This window comes from Scyliorhinus torazame, chromosome 7 (genome assembly GCF_047496885.1).
Source record: "Scyliorhinus torazame isolate Kashiwa2021f chromosome 7, sScyTor2.1, whole genome shotgun sequence".
Lineage (NCBI taxonomy): Eukaryota > Metazoa > Chordata > Chondrichthyes > Carcharhiniformes > Scyliorhinidae > Scyliorhinus > Scyliorhinus torazame.
In genome coordinates, this window is record NC_092713.1 from 68,003,130 (window position 1) to 68,026,294 (window position 23,165).

Here is a 23,165-nt window from a genome sequence, read left to right on the forward strand (position 1 = left end):
GGGCACCATCAGGAGGCAAGCACCTGAGGACTAGGCACCTTGGCCTCCCTCCAGGTGTCCCATCTCCAGCAGGAATCAAAGCGGGGCCGTCTGGTACCCACAGGAAAGATGAGCATCAGCAAGACACTCTGGGGGCCTCCACTCAATATTCTCAAGGACGTACAGATGTTCTGATTCCCCTCTGCTTGTGCCTGAACCAACTCCAGCAGCGCAAGCAACCAAGAGTGTTTCTGCCCCTGACCAGGACTCAGACCACCTAAGGACGTCCGCCAAAGTCATCACAGGCATCAGGATATAGTAGTCAGCAAGCTGCCTCCACCTTAGCTGTGGATGCCGGGCTGCACCAAGGCATAGTGGTAGGGTTAGAATCATAGAATGTCTACAATACAGAAGTACTCCATTTGGCTCATTGTGTCTGCACTGGCCCCCTGAAAGAGTACCCTATCTAGACTCATCCCCTTGCCTTACCCCAGTAACCCCATCTAACTTGTACATCCCTGGACACGAAGGGGAAATTTTATCATGGCCAATCCTCCTAACCTGCACATATTTCTACTGTGGTAGGAAACTGGAGCACCCAGAGGAAACCCACACAGACACGGGTAGAAAGTGCAGACTCCACACGGACAGTGACCCAGAGCCGGGATCGAACCTGGGACCTCGGCGCCGTGAGACAGCAGTGCTATCCACTGTGCCACCGTGCTGTCCCCCCATGAGGCAGCAGTGCTAACCACTGTTCACCATGGTTCGGAAAGTTAAAAGGTTTTCATGTCATCTCAGGGTTACGGGTCTCCACCATTGTATAAATTACACCTTTTGAAAACCTTTCCGCGGGTATGTGAATGTAATGGTCCAATGGAAGCATTTATGTTTGGATCTTTGCAGTCCTCTTATTTTGAGTTTCAACCTTTCTCACACTCAGTGTCCCCTTTGAAGATTAACATTTCTGTGATGCAAACCTTAGTGCCACTTGGCACTGTACCCTTGTATGTTGTCAGGGAAATGTGGGTTATTCTTCAGTGTATGATGGATGAGTTCCCAATCATTATTCCTTGAGGGAAAGCAATGGCTAATGAGGGCTCACCAGATATGTGACTCTCTGCACATCTGTGTTTCTTTACTGGTAGTGTCCCAAACCAAGACATGCACTTTAGAATAAGAGCCCTGCGCTGATCCGTGTTTCCTTTGCGGCGGTTTGTGCCTCCTTACATGGCAAGGGAAACATCCGGCTGTTATGGGTGGCTTATATGGCTGTTCTTCTTTGCTGGACTTTCAGCTGCCATAGAAACATGGACAATAGGAACAGGAGTAGGCCTTTGGGCCCTATTGTACCCTCAATAACGACGCTAGAGAGTAACACGGTAAAGAAGGCTCTAATATGCTAAGAACTAGCATGGTGCTGAGACAGGTGCTTACTGGGTGCCGCCTGCAAGGCGGCCCCTTATATACGACTCCCAGATGGGCGGAGCTGGAGGCAGAGTCCCCCAGGGTTCCAAGCCCGGTCTTAAAGGGGACATCACCTTACATGATGATAAGGGTACAGTAATACAATAACCGTTCATCACATTCATCCCCTGTTTAAAAAAAAGAAGTCCGGCGGGGTTGAAGTGGAATCATAAGTCCATTCGTTTTGGCGGCCTGATCATCCTCATCGACCTCCTCAGCTCAGGCGGTGGTGCGGAAGACACGGACATCTTAGTTGAAGGTAAGCCCAGGAGCACGGTGGTCCGAGCCTTGGTCCGGGTCAGGGTAGGGGATCGGGCGCAGGGGAAATAGCTGGGGCTGGGGGTAGCGGTTCCGGCCCTGGCAGGGGGTGTAGAGGGGGAGGCGCTGGGGGCGCGCGCGGTTGATGTCCACCGACAGGGAGTGGGACCGGGGGGGGGGGGGGGGAATAGGCACGGTAGCATTGTGGATAGCACAATTGCTTCACAGCTCCAGGGTCCCAGGTTCGTTCCCGGCTTGGGTCACTGTCTGTGCGGAGTCTGCACATCCTCCCCGTGTGTGCGTGGGTTTCCTCTGGGTGCTCCGGTTTCCTCCCACAGTCCAAAGATGTACAGGTTAGGTGGATTGGCCATGATAAATTGCCCTTAGTGTCCAAAATTGCCCTTAGTGTTGGGTGGGGTTACTGGGTTATGGGGATAGGGTGGAGGTGTTGACCTTGGGTAGGGTGCTCTTTCCAAGAGCCGGTACAGACTCGATGGGCCGAATGGCCTCCTTCTGCACTGTAAATTCTATGATAAATAGTGGATGCCGGATCCCACAGGGGATGCGTGAGGGAGGGGGCATCTGTAGTGGAGGAACCAGCGGGTGCCAGATCCTGGAGGGAAACCGTATCTTGCATGCCGTCGGGGTACTCGACGTAGGCGTATAGGGGGTTCGCATGCAGTAATCGGACCCTCTCGACCAGGGGGTCCGTTTTATGGCTCCTCGCGTGCCTCCGGAGAAGAACAGGTCCCGGAGCCGTCAGCCAAGGTGGAAGCGAGACCCCGGAGGTGGACTTCCTGGGAAAACAAACAATCGGTTGTGAGGGATCTCATTCGTGGCCATGCAGAGGAGCAACCTAATCGAGTGTAGGGCATCGGGTAGGACCTCCTGCCAGCGGGTGGTTGGGAGGCTTCTCGACCGTAGGGCCAGAAGGACAGCCTTCCACACTGTTGCGTTCTCCCTCTCCACCTGCCCGTTTCCCCGCTGGTTATAACTGGTCGTTCTGCTCGAGGCGATGCCTTTGCTGAGCAGATACTGACGCAGTTCATCGCTCATGAACGATGTACCCCGGTCACTGTGGAGATAAGCGGGGAAACCAAACAGGGTGAAGATGCTGTGCAGTGCCTTTATCACGGTGGCCGGGACAGGGGACGGCAAATGGGAAGCGGGAGAACTCATCGATGACGTTGAGGAAGTAGGCATTGCAGTTGGTGGACGGGAGGGGGCCCTTGAAGTCCACACTTAGTCGCTCAAAGGGCCCCAAGGCCTTTACAAGGCGAGCCTTGTCTGGCCGGTAGAAGTGCGGTTTGCACTCCGCGCAGATCTGGCAAGCCCTGGTCATGGCCTTGACCGCCTCGGTTGAGTAAGGTAGGTTGCGGGACTTGATAAAGTGGATGAGACGGGTAACCCCCGGGTGACAAAGAGGTCATTGTGGATGGCTTGCAGGCGGTCCTCCTGCGTGTTGGCGCATGTGCCGCGGGACAGGGCATCTGGGGGCTCGTTGAGCTCCCCTGGACGATACTTGATATCATACGTGTAGGTAGAGAGTTCGACCCTCCACCTCAAAATATTATCGTTTGTTATTTTGCCCTGTTGTGCGTTATCAAACATGAAGGCTACCGACCATTGGTCGGTGACGAGGGTGAACTTCTTACCGGCTAGCTAGTGCCTCCAGTGCCGCACAGCCTCCACAATGGCTTGTGCCTCCTCCTCGACTGCAGAGTGCCGAATCTCGGAGGCGGTGAGGGTCCGGGAGAAGAAGGCTACTGGTCTGCCTGCCTGGTTGAGGGTAGCAGCCAGGGCGATGTCTGACGCATCGCTCTCTACCTGGGAAAGGATAGTTTCGTCCACCACGTGCATAGCGGCCTTGATGATGTCGGCCTTGATGCGGTTGAAGGCCGATCGGGCCTCAGCCGACAGGGGAAATATCGTGGTCTTTATGAGTGGGCGGGCTTTATCCGCATATTTGGAGACCCACTGGGCGTAATAGGAGAAAAGCCCCAAGCACCGTTTGAGGGCCTTGAGGCTGCGGGGGAGGGGATGTTCCTTAAGGGGGCGCATGCGGTCGGGGTCGGGACCCCGTTTTCCATGACATTGCAGTGGATGGCTAGCCGGGTTGTGTGGAAAACGCATTTTTCCTTGTTATAGGTCAGGTTTAGGGCTCGGGCGGTCTGGAGGAACTTTTCGAGGTTTTCGTCATGGTCCTGCTGATCATGGCCACAGATGGTGATGTTTTCCAAGTACGGTTATGTAGCCCGCAAGCCGTACTGGTCCACCATTTGGTCCATTGTCCTTTGAAAGACGTGACACCGAAGGGGACCCTGAGGAAGTGGAAGAGCCGGCCGGCTGCTTCGAAGGCAGTATAGGGGCGGTCTTTCGGTCGGATAGGGAGCTGATGGTAGGCAGATTTGAGATCAACGGTGGAAAATACCCGGAATTGGGCGATCCGATTTACCATTTCTGCTATCCGTGGAAGGGGGTATGCATCGAGCTGCGTGAAGCGGTTTATGGTCTGGCTATAATCCACGGCCATCCGTCTCTTTTCCCTGGACCGGACTACCACCACTTGTGCTCTCCAGGGGCTGTTGCTAGCCTCGATGACCCACTCTCCCAGTAAACGCTGGACCTCTGACTTGATAAAAGTCATGTCTTGGGCACTGTACCGCCGGCTCCTGGTGGCGACGGGCTTACAGTCGGGAGTGAGGTTAGCGAATAGCGAGGGGGGTGCGACTTTCAGTGTTGCAAGGCTGCATACCGTGAGAGGGGCAAGGGTCCGCCGAACTTCAGGGTCAGGCTTCGGTGGCTGCACTGGAAATCCAGTCCGAGCAACAGGGGGTGCAGAGGTGAGGGAGGATATACAGTTTGAAACAGGTGTATTCTTGATTTGGACCAAGTTGGACCCGGATGCGAGGGCTATGGTTTGGGACACGGGATGGGTGCGCAAGGAGCAGTGCCCTACCGTTTCTGGATGAATAAAGCTCTCCGTCCTCCCGGAGACGAAAAGGCATGGAGTGTCGCATCCGTTGACCTGGACCTGCATCATAGAGTTCTGTAGGTGTTTTGGCCGCGTTTGGTCGAGGGTGATCGCACCCAGTTGCGGGTAGTCCGAGTCCTCAGCCGAGTCGGATTCGTAAAATGGCCACCGCCATCGGTCGCACGTGTCGGGTCAAGAAGATGGCCGCCACCATGATGGTCTCCCTCCCCCCCCATGATTCGCACGAGGCAGATGACGCGTCAGAAGGGGCATGTTGGGTCGATGCGCAGCCGCCTTGCGAGGCCTGTGAACCTAATTTTCGGGCCTGCTGTTCTTTGCGTTTCTGGCCCTTGGGCCTTGCCAGGCAGACCCTCGCAAGTTGCCCCTTCCCGCAGTCGCTGCAGATGGCGGAGCGGGCTGGGCAGCGTGGCCGTGGGTGCTGGCCCTGCCCATAGACATAGCATGGCATGCCCCCAGTCTGGGCGGGTCCCCGCGCGCGCAGGCCCGTAATGTGGCCGAGTTTGGGGAAGTTCGAGGGGGGCTCGCAGGGTCCGCGGGGTACGTGCCTAAATTATGTCGGGCCACTTCCAGCGAGGTGGCGAGCGTTAGCGTGTCCTGGAGGTCTATTTGCCCCATTTTCGAGTAGTCGCTGCAGGATGTAGGTCGAGCGAATGCCGGACACGAAAGCATCTCTGATGTGCAGGTTCATATGGATTTCGCCCGTCACATCCTGATGGCCACAGTTCCTGGCGAGCGCGGTGAGTTTTTCTACGAATTTGTCTAGCGTTTCCCCCGAGCGCTGCCGGCAGGTAGAGAGCAGATGCCGGGCATGTATCTCGTTGATGGGTTTGACAAACCGTTTGCGTAGTATCTCAACCGCCTCTTCGTAGGTAGTCGCCTTTTCAAGCATGGCGGAGATTCTGTGACTCACCCGGGCGTGGAGTAGGCACAGCTTGCGTGGCCCCAGGATGGGGGTCTCTGAGGAGTCCAGGTAACCTCGAAGCATCGGAGCCAGTATTTAAAAATTTCCTTTGCCTCCGTTGTCCGTGCTTCCAGATTGAGCTTCTCTGGTTTTAGGCCTGCGTCCATCCTGATGTAGTTTAGCTTATTAAATTGTTGTACCCTCAATAACGACGCTAGAGAGTAAAACGGTAAAGAAGGCTTTAATAAGCTAAGGCAGCACGGTAGCAATGTGGATAGCACAATTGCTTCACAGCTCCAGGGTCCCAGGTTTGATTCCCGGCTTGGGTCACTGTCTGTGCGGAGTCTGCACATCCTCCCCGTGTGTGCCCCGGGTTTTCTCCGGGTGCTCCGGTTTCCTCCCACAGTCCAAAGATGTGCGGGTTAGGTGGATTGGCCATTCTAAATTGCTCATAGTGTCCAAAATTGCCCTTAGTGAGGTTACTGGGATAGGGTGGAGATGTTGACCTTGGGTAGGGTGCTCTATTTAAGAGCCGCTGCAGACTTGATGGGCCGAATGGCCTCCTTCTGCACTGTAAATTCTATTTAAATTTTTTTTAAAAAAAACTAGCCTGGTGCCGAGACGGGTCCTTACTGGGTACCGCCTGCAAGGCGGCCCTTTATATATGACTCCCAGGTGGGCGGAGCCAGAGGCGGAGTCCCCCAGGGTTCCAAGCCCGGTCTTAAAGGGGACATCATCTTACATGATGATAAGGGTACAGTAATACAATAACCATTCATCACAGGCCCTATGAGCCTGCTCTGCCATTCATTATGATCACGGCTAATCATCCACCTCAATCCCCCCCCCCCCCCATATCCTTTAATCCCTTTTGCTACAAAAGCTACATCAAACTCCTTCTTGAAAACGTACAATGTGTTGGCCTCAACTACTTTCTATGTTAGCGAATTCCATTGCTTTACCACTGTCTGGGTGAAGAGGTTTCTGCTTATCTCAGGCCTAAATCATCCACCCCGTATCCTCAGACTGTGACCCCTGGTTCTGGACGCCTCCACATTCGGGAACATCCTACCTGCATCTAGTCTACCTAGTCCTCTTATAGTTTTATAGGTTTCTGAGATTCCCCCCTCATTCTTCTGCACTCCCGCAAATATAATCCTAATCGACTCAATCTCTCCTCAATGTCAGTCCCACCATCCCAGAAATCAGTCTGCTGTATTCCCTCGATAACAAGAACATCTTTCCTCAGATCAGGAGACCAAAACTTCACACAATAATCCAGGTGAACACATTAGCAGGACGCCGATGACTACAGCTAGGTCTGAGCCTAGTGAGTTGTGAGCACTTCAGGCCCAAGTCCGAATTGCAGGAACCATCCTCCCAGAGATGGTGCAGCTATTTCCCCAGAAGTCATAAATGGCTTGGAGGGCTAGAGGAGATGTCTCATAATATCGGACTTAAGTTTTACTCCTCTATCACGGATACACCTCCCACGTCTCCCCTCCCCCAAGATATCAGGGTGCTCATGTTATCCCTCAGTATCCCCCGGGCTTCCTGCACATCCTCATCTTCATCTTCTGAAAAGGGTTTCTCCTCCTCCAGTTCACCCTCTGGCAGGGTCTCAACTGTCTGCATAGCCAGATTGTGAAGGGCGCAGCAAACTGCGACCATGGGCCGCTCGATAGCACAGTGGTTAGCACAGTTGCCCCACAGCTCCAGGGTCCCAGGTTCGATTCCCGGCTTGGGAATCTGCACTTTCTCCCTGTGTCTGTGTGGGTTTCCTCTGGGTTTCCTCCCACAGTCCAAAGATATGCAGGTTAGGTGGATTGGCCATGATAAATTGTCCCGTAGTGTCCAAAAAGGTTAGGTGGGGTTACTGGGTTACGGGGATGGGATGGAGGCGTGGGTTTATGTAAGGTGCTCTTTCCAAGGGCTTGTGCAGACTCGAAGGGCTAAATGGCCTCCTTCTGCACTGTAAATTCTATGATTCTATGCTGCAAACCCTGTCCAGTGCACATTGCAGAATGAACGGTCCAGGCATCTGAATGGCATCTTCAGCAGTCCTATGCTATTCTCTAAGAGGGACCCTGTGGTGGTGTGAGCAATGTTGTAACCTTCCTCGGCTGATGTCTGAGTGCGATGCACCAGAGGCATGAGAAAATATTTAAGTGTGTAGTCCATATCCCCTGCGGACCTTCTGGTTCAAAAATCCCAGGAACCTTGGAATGCCTGAGAAGAGTCATGACAACTCCCAAGGGTACCATGCACACACGTGCAAGATGTTCATTTGATGGTGACACACCAACTGCATGTTGATGGAATGAAAGCCCTTGTGGTAGAGGAACCTCTTGAGTTGTGCCAAACCTTTTCAAAGCATTACATTAGAAATCTGGTTTGTCCTTGCTTGCTGGGCAAGGGGTTCTGAGTCCTGTGTAATTGACCGGGACCCGGCCTGCTGTAGCAGCACCAAGTGAGTTTGCATTCCAAGAAGGGGCCCCAGAGCCCTGCTTAGTGATCCTCCCACACTTCATCATACCTCTTCCAGAGAGAACCGGTCTTGCTTCAATTTTGGAAGATGCCATATTCCCTGTGTGTTGAGAGAGTGGTTCTAGACCTCTATTACAGGAACACGTTTAACTCTCCCTTCCTCACTGTCTGCAGGCCTCCGAGTTTACCTGGAGCATTACTATGTGCAGGTAGAGATGCTACCTGTTCTCCAAACTTCCTGTTAATACTGAATCCTGTTGTTGTGATGGTGGACATGACACACCCAGGGACATTGCACATTGCAGCCCTGCACATCAAGCCCTGTAAGACAGCCCTGCACATCAAGCTGTGCATTTTTCCTTTGACTCACACAGCCCTTGTCCCTCCCTGCAGCAGGGGGACACCATGCTCCTAATGATTGCTCTTGCTGCTCTTCTGCACTGTCTCCTTTCTCTGACTTTGGATTGTGAGGTCCACATTGCCCCTAGCCTGCCTGGCATCTGTGACTCCTTTCCATTTCACAGCAGGAATGTCTGCACTCTGTGACTCTTGTCTGCCAGTCTCTGAACCTAAATGAGATTCTTGAGAGAGTTCCCATTTCTAAATAGGACCAGTCACACAGCAACCTTCACAAAACACTGCAGCTCTGACATGCTTAATGTTCACGCAAACTATCCCTAATGTGTCACACTAACAGGCACCCCCATCCCATAATCTACAGTTTGCGTGCGTCCCCTTCCAGTAATACATCTTTATTATAAAGTATTTTATTCCAAACATGTTCAACATACTAACACAACCTTAACATCCAACAGAATTTACAGTTTGTACATTTTCCTCATTTACTCCACCCCGTGACAAACAGCTCCTCAAATTTAGCCATGAACAGCCTCCACCGTATCTCGAAGCCCCCCTCTGGCCACTTAGGGCAAATTTGATTTTCTCCAACAGGAGAAGCTCGTACAAGTCCCCGAAACATGCCGCAACACCCAGTGGAGTAGCCGACCTCCAATTCAAAAGTATTAATCGCTGGGCAATCAGAGAGGCGAAGGCCACAACATCAATCCCCTTCCCCTCCAGCAGCTCCGGCACCTCTGACACCCCAAAGGTCGCCACCATAGGGTCCGCTTCATCTCAACCCCTACAATCCTGGATAGGTTCCTGAACACCGCCTCCCAAAAGTTCTCCAACACCACACACCCCCAAAACATATGGGCATGGTTCGCCGGCCCCCTACCACACCTCCCACATCCATCCACTGCCTCTGGGGAAAACCCACTCATCCGGGCCCGAGTCATGTGGTCTCTATGCACCACCTTAAATTGTATAAGACTCATCCTTGCGCAGGAGGAGGTTGACTTCCCTTCCAGTAATACAAGTGCTATCCCACAGACCCCCTTGTTTGTCTGCATGTCATGCAGCCTTGTTGAGTTCCCACCCAGAGGGCTTCCCTCTGCTGTCCATTGTTCATCTTCATCATCTACCCGTCCCTGCGACCTGCCACTTTGAGCCCTTGCCTTTCCCCCACACCATTTCTCGCATTGCCCTCCTTCCACGTTGCCCTTTAGAGTCTACCCTTTCCCCCTCTCCTTGTACTGCTGCCCTTCCACCAATCCCCACTTGTCTTCATCTGTCCACATCCACCCCCGTCCTCACCTCACAAATAACCCTGGTTGAACTTCGGACCTTTGTTGCAGTAGCTGCATGGGTCCCACACACAGTTCTGTCCAGATAGACTGACGTGTGGAACCAGGTCAGGGTGGGAGGAGGGGTGGGGCAGAAAAGCCCTGAACTCCCCAACTCCTCCAGGAACAGCACTGACCTGAGTTGGAAGTTTCATGCGTCCAGCAATGCGGTACTGTGGACTTGGATAGGGTGCTCTTTCAGAGGGTTGGTGCAGACTCTCTGGGGCGAATGGCCTCCTTCTGCACTGTAGAAATTCTATCGTTCTTGGATGCAAAGTTTATTAATGCCACCTGAATCTTATGGTGGGGCTAGATCCACAACCCTGAAGAGCGCATCTGGTAGTAAGGTCCTGGAGCTACAATGAAGCACAGTGGGTAGCACTGCACTGTTGCTTCACAGCGCCAGGGTCCCAGGTTCGTTTCCCGGCTTGGGTCACTGTCTGTGTGGAGTCTGAACGTTCTCCCCGTGTCTCCGTGGGTTTCCTCCGGGTGCTCAGGTTTCCTCCCACAAGTCCTGAAAGACGTGGTGTTAGGTGAATTGGAAATTCTGAATTCTGCCTCTGTGAACCCGAACAGGCACCGGAATATGGAGTCTAGGGACTTTTTATAGTAACTTCATTGCAGTGTTAATGTAAGCCTACTTGTGACAATAAAGATTATTATTATGATTAGTCTCGGTCTCGGACAAGCCTCCTGTATGTTAGGTATAACTCAAGCACTGGAAGGTAATGCCTTGACCTTAATTGTTTTGAGGGTTCCTTGGTGCACAATCAGTTATTCTCACGGCATCACCGATATTCTGCCTACGTGACCATGCCCTCTCCAGACTAATCAGTAACAGGTACGTCTCCCTCTATAAAACCATCTCTACCTTTTGACACTCATCCAACTGATAGCCTGTTCCTCAATCTTGCACATGGAAGTCTTTCGGAGCCCCATATTCCCAGTTTATGGTGCATGCCGAACAGTTCAAAACCAGGGAGGAAAATTGTTTGGACACTTTTTAAAAAACCTGTATAGGGGCTTTATTGTTATTGAACAAAACACGCAAAAGCGAAATGCTGTTTGCTCCTTCGCATAATTGTCAAGAAGATAAATGAGATTAAAAGCATGGTTCAAGGGGCATGAGATTCATAGTTTACTTAAGGAAATCGATTTGAAGGAAAATTGAAATAAAGTACTCAAAAAGAGGGTTAATTATGCTAAGTGAGTGCTAGACGAGTGGGTTAAAATTGACCCAAAAGTAAATGATTTTGAAAACAAGGCAATGCTTAAACTGCAGAAAACAAATTGATACATTCAAAAATGCAGGAAAACAAATTTTAAAAATGCAAACCAAAAGCACTAAAAAATATCTAGTTCAAACTGAAGGGAGAGTGTCCACACGTATTGAGAGAGAAAGATTTGCATTTATGTAACATCTTTTGTAACCACCAGATTTTCCAACGCTCTTTACAGCCAATGAATTACTTTGGAAATGCAGACAGTCTTGTAATGTAGGAAGCATGGCAGCCAGTTTATGCAGAGCAAGCTCCCGCAAACAACAATGTGATCATTACTAGATTTTTATGATGTTGTTTGAGGGATCAGGGAAAGCTCACGTATTCCTATTTGAAATATTGCCATGGGATCTTTTGTATCCACCCAAGGGAGCAGGTGAGGCCTCAGTTTAATGTCACATCCAAAAGACAGCACCTTCAACAATATAGCACTTCCCCAATGATGCACTGGAGTGTCAGCCTGGACCCTTTGTCCTCTAACCCTCGAGCAGGAGTTGATTTTGTATATGTTTTACATATATAATATACATCTTCACTCAACATATAATATATATAGGTTGATGTTTCAGTCTTCTGATATTTTTGTACATATGTAAAAAGCCTTGAATAAAAATATTTGAAATTAAAACATAATATATACAAAAATGTTTATTGTATTTTGCATCAGCTGGCAATTCTTCCTAATTGGATATTTTCATGTCTTCAGCTTTTTCCTCTACTTGGAGATGCTGTGAGCTTAATTAATGACCTGCCATTGGAGGCTACTTGGACCACTGAACCTTACTACAGTAATTACCAGTCTTCAGCTGGGCTTTTAATTACGTACACATTTGGTAGAAAGCTAAACATTTCTGCACCAAGAAAGAGGTGTAACAGCACTAGTCACTTCTTGTAACTCCTGGTGCAACTCCAAACAATCAGTTAAAATATTGATGATGGAGACTTTAATCAACCTGCGTTTCTGCCCTCCTGACCAAGTGCTGTCACCTTGTATGGTGGAGACTGAACGTCAGATAAAGGACAGCAAAAGCCGCAGGTTTAAAAATTCTGCAAATTAAAAAAGTATGTTACCCAAAATATCCTTGCTGTCATCGCCATCTTTCGTTAATAGGCATTTATAATTAATTGCTTACTTTCATAGCCTTTTACAACATTCAATAAAACTCCATGGGTAAAGGTTAAGTAATCAACTTTGCTGACAACCAGCATTAATGGAGTGGTGTATAATTGGATGGATGGTACATCAGGATGCCCTCCACTTATCCTGATTAAGAGTCTGACCTCCAGGCATATCTGCCACTGTCCAATTTTAGCTGATCAAACTGGGAATATGGGGCTCCAGGATTTGTGAGCAGTAATAAGATGCTAGACAATACCTTTTGCAATTTAACGATTGCTGCAGAATGCTGATATACATAAGAGATTATTGCGTTATATGCTGAAGTTAAGATGCCTGTTCATTTTTCTTACTTAAGGGTTTTAACTGTCTCAAAAATCATGTAAAAAGGGTCACCTTGAATTCGGGTTGACAACAGAGAGACAAATAAATAAATCACAGATACGAGTTATTCCAAATCATGTTCTGTCCCATATAGCTGAACACACAATGTAGTCAGATCATCTTTATCAAAATTTAACTTTAGTTGGTTATGGAAAGTCATTTGTGGTCTAGTAACCAACAGCCATTTACCAACAAATGTTTTTCTTTCACTTCAGTTCTTCAGATAACTGAACAAAATCTTATTGTCTTAAAGGTGCATTCTGTAGGAGTATGGACGGGATAACTGTATGTACGGGTTTGCCGAATGTGACACCTTTTGAACATTTTCGCCAGGATTTCCACCCAACCACCATTCTGATTGACAACATGGTTGCTTGTTGGATGAGAAAGCCTGCAGCAAAAGGACACAATGGAGAAGCAGATAGGGAGAAATCTTTGTTGGGTTCTAGTCGGTGGGGTAGGTGGGAGAGATTATGGGGTTAGGGGAGATGATGATTGGGGGTTAGAACGTGGTCAGCAAGAGCATATCATAGAATCACAGGATAAAAGCAAATTACTGCGGATGCTGGAATATGAAATCACAGAATACCTGCAGCACAGAAGGCGGCCATTTGAACCATTGAGCCTGCACAGACCCTCTGAAAGAGCACCCTGCCCAGATCCATGGTATTCATGTAACCCCACCTAACCTTATGGACACTAAGGGACAATTTAGCAAGGCCAATCTACCTAACCTGCACATCTTTGGACTTGTGGGAAGAAACCAGAGCACCCGGACGAAACCCACGCACACACGGGGAGAAAATGGAAACTCCACACAGACAGTCACCCAAGGCCAGAATTGAACCGGGTCCCTGGAGCTGTGAGGCAGCAGTGCTAACCACTGAGCCACCGTGCCGCCCAGAAAACCAAATGACTATATTTAAAACAAAATCATGTAAAAATGAGAGCTCATAACCTCCTTAAAAAATGTCAAAAGCTTGACCCACTTCCTGAGAGCAGGATGGTCATCTGATCGATCTCCTGCCTCCGTTAATGCAGAGGTGTATTTGAGCTGGGTTTTGTTTCTATTTCAGATTTTTAACTTCCCACTAGAATCAAACCCATCCATGTTTGGCAATCAATATTCGTCCCCCCCCCCACAATTTTTCCCCAGCTGTGGGGCCATCACATCACCCTCTGATATGCCAGTGGTCCTGTACTCTCCAAATCGTTCATTATTTTAGTGAACCTTCTTAAATATTCTCTTTAAATAGATTTCCAATCGTTTGTTTGCTGTGGGAATCTAAAGTCAAATGAATGTATTTTCACAGAACTGTTACATTATTTCCAGATATAGAACAATGAAAAAGCAAGCGGCGGATTGTTCGTTCCTGTGACTACGTGTTGACGCCGGGGCAGGATGCGTGGACTTCCACTGGCGCTGAACCTGGACTGATTCAGCGACTGTTGAGAGGCTATCACCAACGCCATGTGGAACACAATCAATTCCAATGAGAAACGGTGCGGAATTCACTAGATTCGCGATTGACACTCAGGAGGCTGACAAGCTGCAGCTGCATATACACACTGCACTCCCCACACACACCATCCCAGCCAACAAGGTGGCAGCAAGGAGAACTGCACCCCGTTTCATGAACGGCGAGCTAGAGACTCTCTTGAACGCGGTGGAGGAGAGGCAGGCCACCCTGTATCCCGGCCCGGGAAAGAGACTGCCAGCCGCCGCCGTTCGCCGTGCCTGGCCGCAGGTGACAGAAGCGGTCAGCTCCACCAATAACACCGTCCAGACCGGCCTGCAGTGCCAGAAGAAACTGCACAATCTCCTCAGGGCGGCCAGAGTGAATAGGCAACACTGTGTCTCCAGCACTAACCCCGTCCCACACACCCGTAACCCGCAGCCTTCGACAAGAGACCCCGGATCTCGAGTCGAGGGATGAAACTGATACCCCATCACAGCTGTTTCCAACGTCCTCCACCATCCCAGAGACACTCACTTCGGTTGGGTAATTTAGTGAAGAGGCTCCTGGGACACCCTCTGGTGCGCAGCACACAGCTGCTCCGGTACATCAGGTGGAGGTAGGAACTCCCGAGAGGGCAGACGGTCGAGGGCAGGACGACACCGGGGTCTAGCTGCCATCCAAATGGGTTTCAGCTTCTGGAATGGGCAGTCCCCTCAATTGTGGAGGTGCAGCCGCAGAGCCAGCAGTACATAAGGAGTTGTCGGCAATCATCCAGTACCTGCAGATGGAAGAGTCCAACCGCATGCAGGAGCAGGAGGTGGTGATAACCATGCATGCCACACAGGCCAACACTGCACGGGGTGGCATCCACGATGGAGGCATTGAGGGCGAGGGTTTTGTCTATGGATCAACATGTCCAAGGCCTGGGCATTATGTGCAGGCGTTGGCCGAGGCCCAGGACAGGGTTCCCGCCTCACAGACAGCTATGTGCCAGAGCCACTGGAAATTACAGCGGCGCTCTTGAACGTGACCCAGTCACAGAAGGCCATGGCTAGGTATGTCGATGGCATTGCCCAGGCATGGCCGACGTGGCACAGACACACAGACACAGAGGGAGGTGACCCAGTTCCAGAGGGAGATGGCGCGGTCACTATCTGATGTGACACAGGCCCAGAAGATGGTGGCACAGTCCATGGGTGATGCGGCACAGAACCAGACGGTGATTGTCCACTCCCTGTGCTCCATGGCCATGAGCATCCAGACCCTGGTCAAACCAGAGCAGGCCTCCAGGACTGGCAGCGCTAGGTGGTGAGAAGCCTCAGGGGATAGTTCCGCTCGCAACCCCGTCCCATGGAGTAGCCCAGAGGCCATCGGGCACCCCGAGGGAGGAGGCGGTGATGGGGCCCATGCCGGTGACCCCCACAGGGGAGGTGCCGGAACACACAGCACCGCGGTCTCCTTCCCCCCACTGTCTCTGGTGCATATGGTGAGCAGCGGGCAGAACAATGTAGCACCAGGCTACCTGGGACACCTGAGCAGCAGCCGGGTCCATCCAGGCCCAGACACCCCAGAAGACGGCCGGCAATGGGACCCAGATTTCAGAGCAGGAATCACAGCAGGCCGCCTCCGCTCCAAATATATGACTGGGGATCCACCTAGACACAGCGTTAGGGCCCGTAAGGCCAGAAAGTTAGACACCAGTTAAGTTGGCATGGGGTTAAGGCACAGTTTAGTTATAGGGGCTAGGGCATGTATCTGTATACATTTGTTCACATTAAACACCTGTTAACACTGTTACAACCTGCCTCGTGCTCTGTCAAATGGTTGTGAGGGGTGGGCTGGTCTGGGCTGGCCAGAGAGGGTGTGCGGGGGGGAGAGAGGGGGGGCGGTGGCTGGGCTCCCATCCTTCACCCAGACCGTCCTCACCACCATCACCCCAGGGATCCAAAGACACCAGGTGATGGAATGGCCAGCTCACATGCAGGGATCACCCAGGTGAACAGTAGAAAGTGCTGCCATGGGAAGGAGTCAGATGTTGTCATACGATGCGGAGCATCAGAGCTCATCGCAGTCCTGGTTATCATCATCCTCCACCCCATGGACCCGACCTGGTGTTACTGCCACCCCAGGGCCCGCAGCCTGTACTGTGGTAGATATGTATCACAGAGGGGGTTGGCTGGTGGTGGTGATGCGGGGGGGGGGGGGGGAGAGGAGGCGTTGGGGGGGGGGGGGGGAATGCGATGCCCATGCCCTTGGCCAGTTCCTCCCCCTCGCCGCCACCAGTCAGAACGTCCCGTGCTTGTTGGCCCTGGCGCACATGCCGTGTAGCCTTCCATGCCTGCCTAGGCCCTACAGGTGGCACGATAGCACAGTGGTTAGCACTGTTGCTTCACAGCTCCAGGGTCCCAGGTTCAATACCCGGCTTGGGTCACTATCTGTTTGGAGTCTGCACATCCTCCCCGTGTGTGCGTGGGTTTCCTGCAGGTGCTCCGGTTTCCTCCCACAGTCCAAAGACGTGCAGGTTAGGTGGATTGGCCATTATAAATTGCCCTTAGTGCCCAAAAAGTTTAGGAGGGGTTATTGGGTTACGGGGATAGGATGGAAGTGAGGGCTTAAGTTGGTCGGTGCAGACTCGATGGGCCGAATGGCCTCCTTCTGCACTGTATGTTCTATGTTCTATGTCTGTGTGGGTTTCCTCCGGGTGCTCCGGTTTCCTCCCACAGTCCAAAGATGTGCTAGTTAGGCCGATTGGCCATGATAAATTGCCCTCAGTGTCCAAAAGGTTAGGTAGGGCTACTGGGTTACGGGGATAGAGTAGTGGTGCGGGCTTAAGTAGGGATGCTCATTCCAAGGGTCGGTGCAGACTCGATGGGCCAAATGGCCTCCTTCTGCACTGTAAATTCTATGATCTATGATCATGTCCATCCTCGCCCCCCGCATCCTCCTCGTCGGATGAGACCAGGGGCAAGCTTCTCCACTCCCGCGCCGGTTGGGAGAATCACCTGGGCCGCCAATATTTCCCGGGACGCCGGTCCGACGCCCTCCCACGATTCTCCCAAGCAGCGGGAACGGCCCGGTCAAGTTCTGCGGGCCGCAGGCCGGAGAATCGCCGGAGACACCCAAAATGGCGATTCTCCGGCACCCCCGCTATTCTCAGGCCTGGAAGGGCCGAGCGGCCAGGCCAAAACGGCGGTTCCCCCCGGCGCCGTCCTCACCTGGTCGCTGCCGTCGGGAACAGCGCGCGAACGCTGGGGGGGCAGCCTGCGGGGGGGCGAGAGGGGATCCTGCACCAGGGGTTCCTCAAATGTGGGGTAGCCAGCGATCGGTGGCCACCGATCGTCGGGCCGTCCTCGCTGAAGGAGGACCGCCTTCCTTCCGCGGCCCTGCAAGATCCGTCCGCCATCTTCTTGCGGGGCGGACTTAGAGAGGACGGCAACCACGCATGCGCGGGTTGGCGCCGGCCAACCCGCACATGCGCGGATGACGCCAGTTATGCGGCGCCCGCCGCGTCATCTATGCGGCGCCGCCTTTACGTGGGAGACAAGGCCTGGCGCGTGTAGATGACTCGGCCCCGATCCTAGCCCATTGTCAGGGCCTGAATCGGTCGGGATCGGGGCCGTTTCGCGCCGTCGTGAACCTCGACGGCGTTCACGATGGTGCGGCCACTTCGGCGCGGGAGTGGAGAATCCCGCCCCTGGTTTTTATCCTCCTCCTCCAGCACATCATCACTCTGCTGCACGATGTTGTGGAGGATGCTGAAGGCCACCACAATGCAGGCGACCCTCTCAGCATCATACTGGAGGACCCCTCTAGAGCAGTCCAGGTACCTGAACTGCATCTTCAGGAGGTCAAAACACTGTTCGATCATGCCCCTGGTCACTGCATGGGCGTCGTTGTAGCGAGTCTCCGTGCGGTCTGTGGCCTCCGGATAGGCGTCATCAGCCACGACCGCAGTAGATAACCCTGTTGCCCAGGAGCCAATCCCCCAGCGGGGGGGAGGGGGTTGTCTCGAACATGTCTCGATACTGTCCAGGTATCGGGCATAGGCGTGCATGATGGTCACATATCAGCTACATGTTCATTAGGTGGAACCCCTTTCGGTTTGTGTAGAGTGGCCTGTCCTCGGCAGGTGCTGGTAGGGCAACATGCATCCTATCGATCAACCCTAGATCCAGGGCATGTCGGCAATGGTGGTGAGCCCTGCTGCCCGGGCATCTTGGTGGGCTCGGTTCACATTGAAATGGATGATTGTGCCGTCCGGACAAAAGGGGCTTCCGTGACGGCGCCGATGCATCTGTGCATCGAGCTCTGTGATATCCCGGACAGGTCCCCACTCAGTGTCTGGAAGGACCCCATGGCGTAAACATTGATGGTCATCGGGAGCGGGTGTCCTCTCCCATTTCCCCACAAAGCCAGGGGTGCCATGGTCCGGCAGATATGTCGCACAGTCTCCAACGGTCTGCCTGGTCCAGCAGGTCCTCGAATGACAGACGCTGCCAGTGCACCGAGGCCTCTTGCGGCACTTCCTTTGCACCTCCTCCTCCTCAGCCTGTCGGGCACCTGGCTCTCCATCCTGGGTGGCTGCCTCCTGTTCCTCTGGGAACGCTCCTCTGCTGCAGCTTCCTCCTCGAGCAGCTCCAGCTCCTACAGTCGTAGAGCAGCCCCCAGGGCTGCGGCGACTAGCAGGAAGGCCACCATTGCTGGTTGAATTCCAATATCCATTGTCTGCAGGAGGTGAATGACCGACATGTTAGCATGGTGCATACGCCCATGCCCAACCAGGTACAACGGGCTACACGGTGCCCCCAGTTGCATTGCTGACTCTGCCATACATGTCCCCCCTCTCCCCGCACGCCTGGCCCCGTCGGTGCCCAGCACCCTGGGGACTCTGGCCCTGCTGCCCGTCCCTGCTGCCAGGGGTATTGTCGGCTGGCACTGCCCTTGCTAGCGGAATGCTCCACTGTCCCCGCTCAGTAGGGGCTACAGTGGGCATTGCCCTGGGTGGGCCGCTTGATGCCCAGCAGTTGGTGGGGGGGTGGGTATGGCAGAGGGTGGGGGGCGGCGGTCAGTGGGATGGAGTGTGGGGGCTGGGGTGCAGGGTGGGGGCACCCAAATGATGGGGGGGGGTGGTGGCACCCAAATGGCCGGTGTCACTCTGCAGAACCAGGGGCCAAGGTCAGTGAGGTGTGCAGCAAGATGGCTGCCTTGCAGGCTGCGGCAATGGCGGCCCATACCTGGACACCACCCCAGTCGCGTGGGGGTCACCCTGGCCACACAGCCTGTTCCCGCGTCACCATCTCCCCGGCCCTGGCAGGGTCCCCCACCCCAGCCAGATCGGCCTGTGTCCGGCCCGGCAGCCTGCAGTCAGGTTTCTCCATGTCCTACCTCCTTTCTCTCTCCCTCAGAGGCCATGACGCCAGTTTCACGATTTTTAAAAGCACAAGTGAACCGCGCCGTCGGGAACTCGACCCATCGGAGGAGGAGAGTCATGGAAGCCCCGGAGAATACTGGGTGGAGCCCACTAATGATATGCAAATGGTGTTTACTGTTTGTGCATTTTGGAACGTATTGATGCCACTGTAGAGGTGATGGAGAATTGCGAATTGGCGTCAAATCGGCACCAGCCGTAATTTTAGCGTCAGAACCGATTCTCCGCCCAATCATGTTTCCCGAGTTTGGCGTCGGCTGACGGAGAATCCTACCCACGGTATTTCAGGAACTTCAGTCAATTCAGAAATTGTGACGCGGATAAATGTATCATTTTCTTTAATGAGTCTGTCAGCCTATTTTATTTCCATAGATGAATATCATCAATTATTGTTCCTTCTGGAGTATTTTTCGGGGGATTTCTAAATCCAGAAAGGGCTTATCAAGTAATTAATTAGAATAGCTATTCATTTAAATAGATCTTAGATACTTGTTGAAAATACAAGCGCAGATTGGTTAAATATTTTGCTGCTTTAATGACTGGTTTACTGGTTTTGTTAAAATAATCGACAAAAGACATTCAGTTGAATGTATCAATCAATTTGTGGCGAATCATGCTGAAAGGAATCGTGTCTGTGCATATCACTGGCCATAATTAGAAACCTTGACTCTTTTCTCCTTTTCTATGCATTGAGCACTTTTGGCTAATTGTACCACTCCTAATGCAACTCCATCAGTTCAAGTAGCTCAGCAAACACCTGGGGCAGGCTTTGCTGTTTGTGGTCAGGATTGCTGCATGGAGGTGTTGACAGAGAAGCAGGGCCTAGGTCCCTGGAGGTTTGACCTCCCATCTGTCCCACCCTCAGCGCCACTGTAGGGAAGGTGCTCGTAGCCCTGAAGAGTCACCCAATCTCAATCAATCAATGGAATAATGTACAGCATAGAGTCAAATAGACTTTTCCAGCACAAAAAGAGGCGTTTTAGCCCACGATGTATGTGTCGGCCATCAAGCACCTATCTATTCTAATCCCATTTTCCAGCACTTGGTCTGTAGCTTTGTATGCTGTGGCGTTTCAAATGCTCATCTAAATGCTTCATAAATTTGTGAGAAGTCTCGATTTTACCACCTTTTTAAGAAGTGAGTTCCAGATTGCCATCGCCCTCTGGGTCAGGAAGTCTTTCCTCAAATCCGCTCTAAATCTCCTGCCCCTTATCGTAAATTTATGCCCCCCGGTTACTGACCCCTCTACTCAGGGGACGTTCCTTCCTATCTACCCTATCTATGTTCCTCATAAATTTACGTACCTCCATCAGGTTTCCCCTCAACCTTTTATGATCGCATATGTGCAAAAGACAAGGCTGAGGCATTCGCAACAATCTTCAGCCAGAAGTGCCAAGTGGCTGATCCATATCGGTCTCCTCCGGAGATCCCCAGCATCACAGATGTCAGTCTTCACCCAATATGATTCACTCTACATGATATCAAGAAACAGCTGAAGACACAGGACACTGCAAAGGCTATGGGCCCTGACAATATCCCAGCAACAGCACTGAAGAACTTGCCGCACCCTTAGCCAAGCTGTTCCAGTACAGCTAGAACACTGGCATCTCTCCGGCAATGTGGCAAATTGCCCAGCTATGTCCTGTACACAAGAAACAGAACAAGTCCAACCCAGCCAATTACCGCCCTAACAGTCTACTCTCCATCATCAGCAAAGTGATGGAAGGAGTCATCAAGTGCTATCAAGCAGCACTTACTCAGCAATAACCTGCTCATGAACGCTCAGTTAGGGTTCCGCCAAGGTCACTCAACTCCTGATCGCATTACAACCTTGGTTCAAACATGGACAAAAGAGCTGAATGCCAGAGGTGAAGTGAGAGTGACTGCCCTTGTCATCAAGGCAGCATTTGACCGAGTATGGCATCAAGGAGCCCTAGCAAATTGGAGTCAATGGAAATCAGGGGGAAAACTCTCCGCTGGTTGGAGTCATACCTGACACAAAGGAAGATGGCTGTGGTGGTTGGAGGTCTATCATCTCAACTCCAGGACATTACTGCAGGAGTTCCTCAGGGTAGTGTCCTAGGCCCAACCATATTCACCTGCTTCATCAATAACCTCTCTTCCATCATAAGGTCAAAAGTGGGAATGTTTGCATTTGACTGCACAATGTTCAGCACCATTCGTGACTCCTCAGATAATGAAGCAGTCCATGTCCAAATGCAGCAAAACCTGGAAAATACCCAGGCTTGGGTTGACAAGTGGCAACTTACATTTGCACCACACAAATGCCAGGCAATGATCATCTCCTACAAGAGACTATCTAACCACTACCACTTGACATTCAATGGCATTACCATCACTGAATCCCCCACAATTAACATCCTGGGGATTACCATTGATCAGTGTAGCCACCTAAATTGGCCAACTCCTGATTTAAAATGGCGAACGGCAAAGGCTGATGGGAAAGTCAGCCAACATAGACAGAAACCAGCAGCTGCAAGTTTGCTGTGTATTTACCTCTGAAAAGGCCAGACAACATCGATACCAGCGACCATCAGCATAACAAAGTAGCAGCCATCTGCATACTGATGAGCAATCCCCGGGAACAATAAGTAACATTTTGGACACACAAAGCAAAGCCAGACTCCTCGGCGCCAGCAGGAGCCAACACAAAGGAGGTGAACGAGCACCCCAAGACCGCCCATCGATCAGGGAACCACTCCAGTATTGGAGAAAATCGAATCAAGCGATTGGGACAAAGTCCAATCACTTGGGACCAGGTACAGGGTCCACCCCGAAAGGCGGGAAGCCCCTGGGGACTATAAGAGTTGAGCCCCAAGTTCAAATCGCTCTCTCTTCACCTCTGCATCCTGCCCGGGTCACCCAGCAACACAAACCAACATTGACCATGACCAGTGCAGTGACCCCCGACCGAAGTAAGTCTTAATTCAATGCTCGCTACGAGATAGATGCTCCTAGCTACCAATCCGTACCAACTTCGAATCCCGCAGACTCAGAACCCTAACGAAAGGCCATTTGTTCCCCAGACCTGGTGGGCCAGTCTGAAGTTAAGTATAGGCCTGTCAGTTGTAGAAATAGCTTAGATGTAGAATTTGTGCATGAGTAGCGATTACTGTGTATAATAAATGTGCTTTGATTTGAATCTTACTAATCGGTGTATTGGGTTATTGATCATTACTCAGACTTGAACCTCGTAGCGGTATCATAAAGATACCTGGCAACTCGAGAGCAAAGGTAATAAAACAGAGCAATTGAACCAAGGAGAAAGTTAGCAACATCAGGGGCGTCATTCTCCGACCCCCCGCCGGGTCAGAGAATGGCCGTTGGCCGCCGTGAATCCCGCCCCCGCCCCCGCCGAAGTCTCCGGTACCGGAGATTGGGCGGGGGCGGGAATCGGGCTGCGCCGGTTGGCGGGACCCCCCGCTCAATTCTCCGGCTCGAATGGGCCGAAGTCCCGCCCAGAAATTGCCTGTCCCGCCGGCGTAAATCAAAGCTGGTATTTACCGGCGGGACCAGGTGGCGTGGGCGGGCTCCGGGGTCCTGGGGGGGGCGCGGGGCGATCTGACCCCGGGGGGTGCCCCCACGGTGGCCTGGCCCGCGATCGGGGCCCACCGATCCGCGGGCGGGCCTGTGCCGTGGGGGCACTCTTTCCCTTCCGCCTCCGCCACGGCCTCCACCATGGTGGAGGCTGAAGAGACTCTCC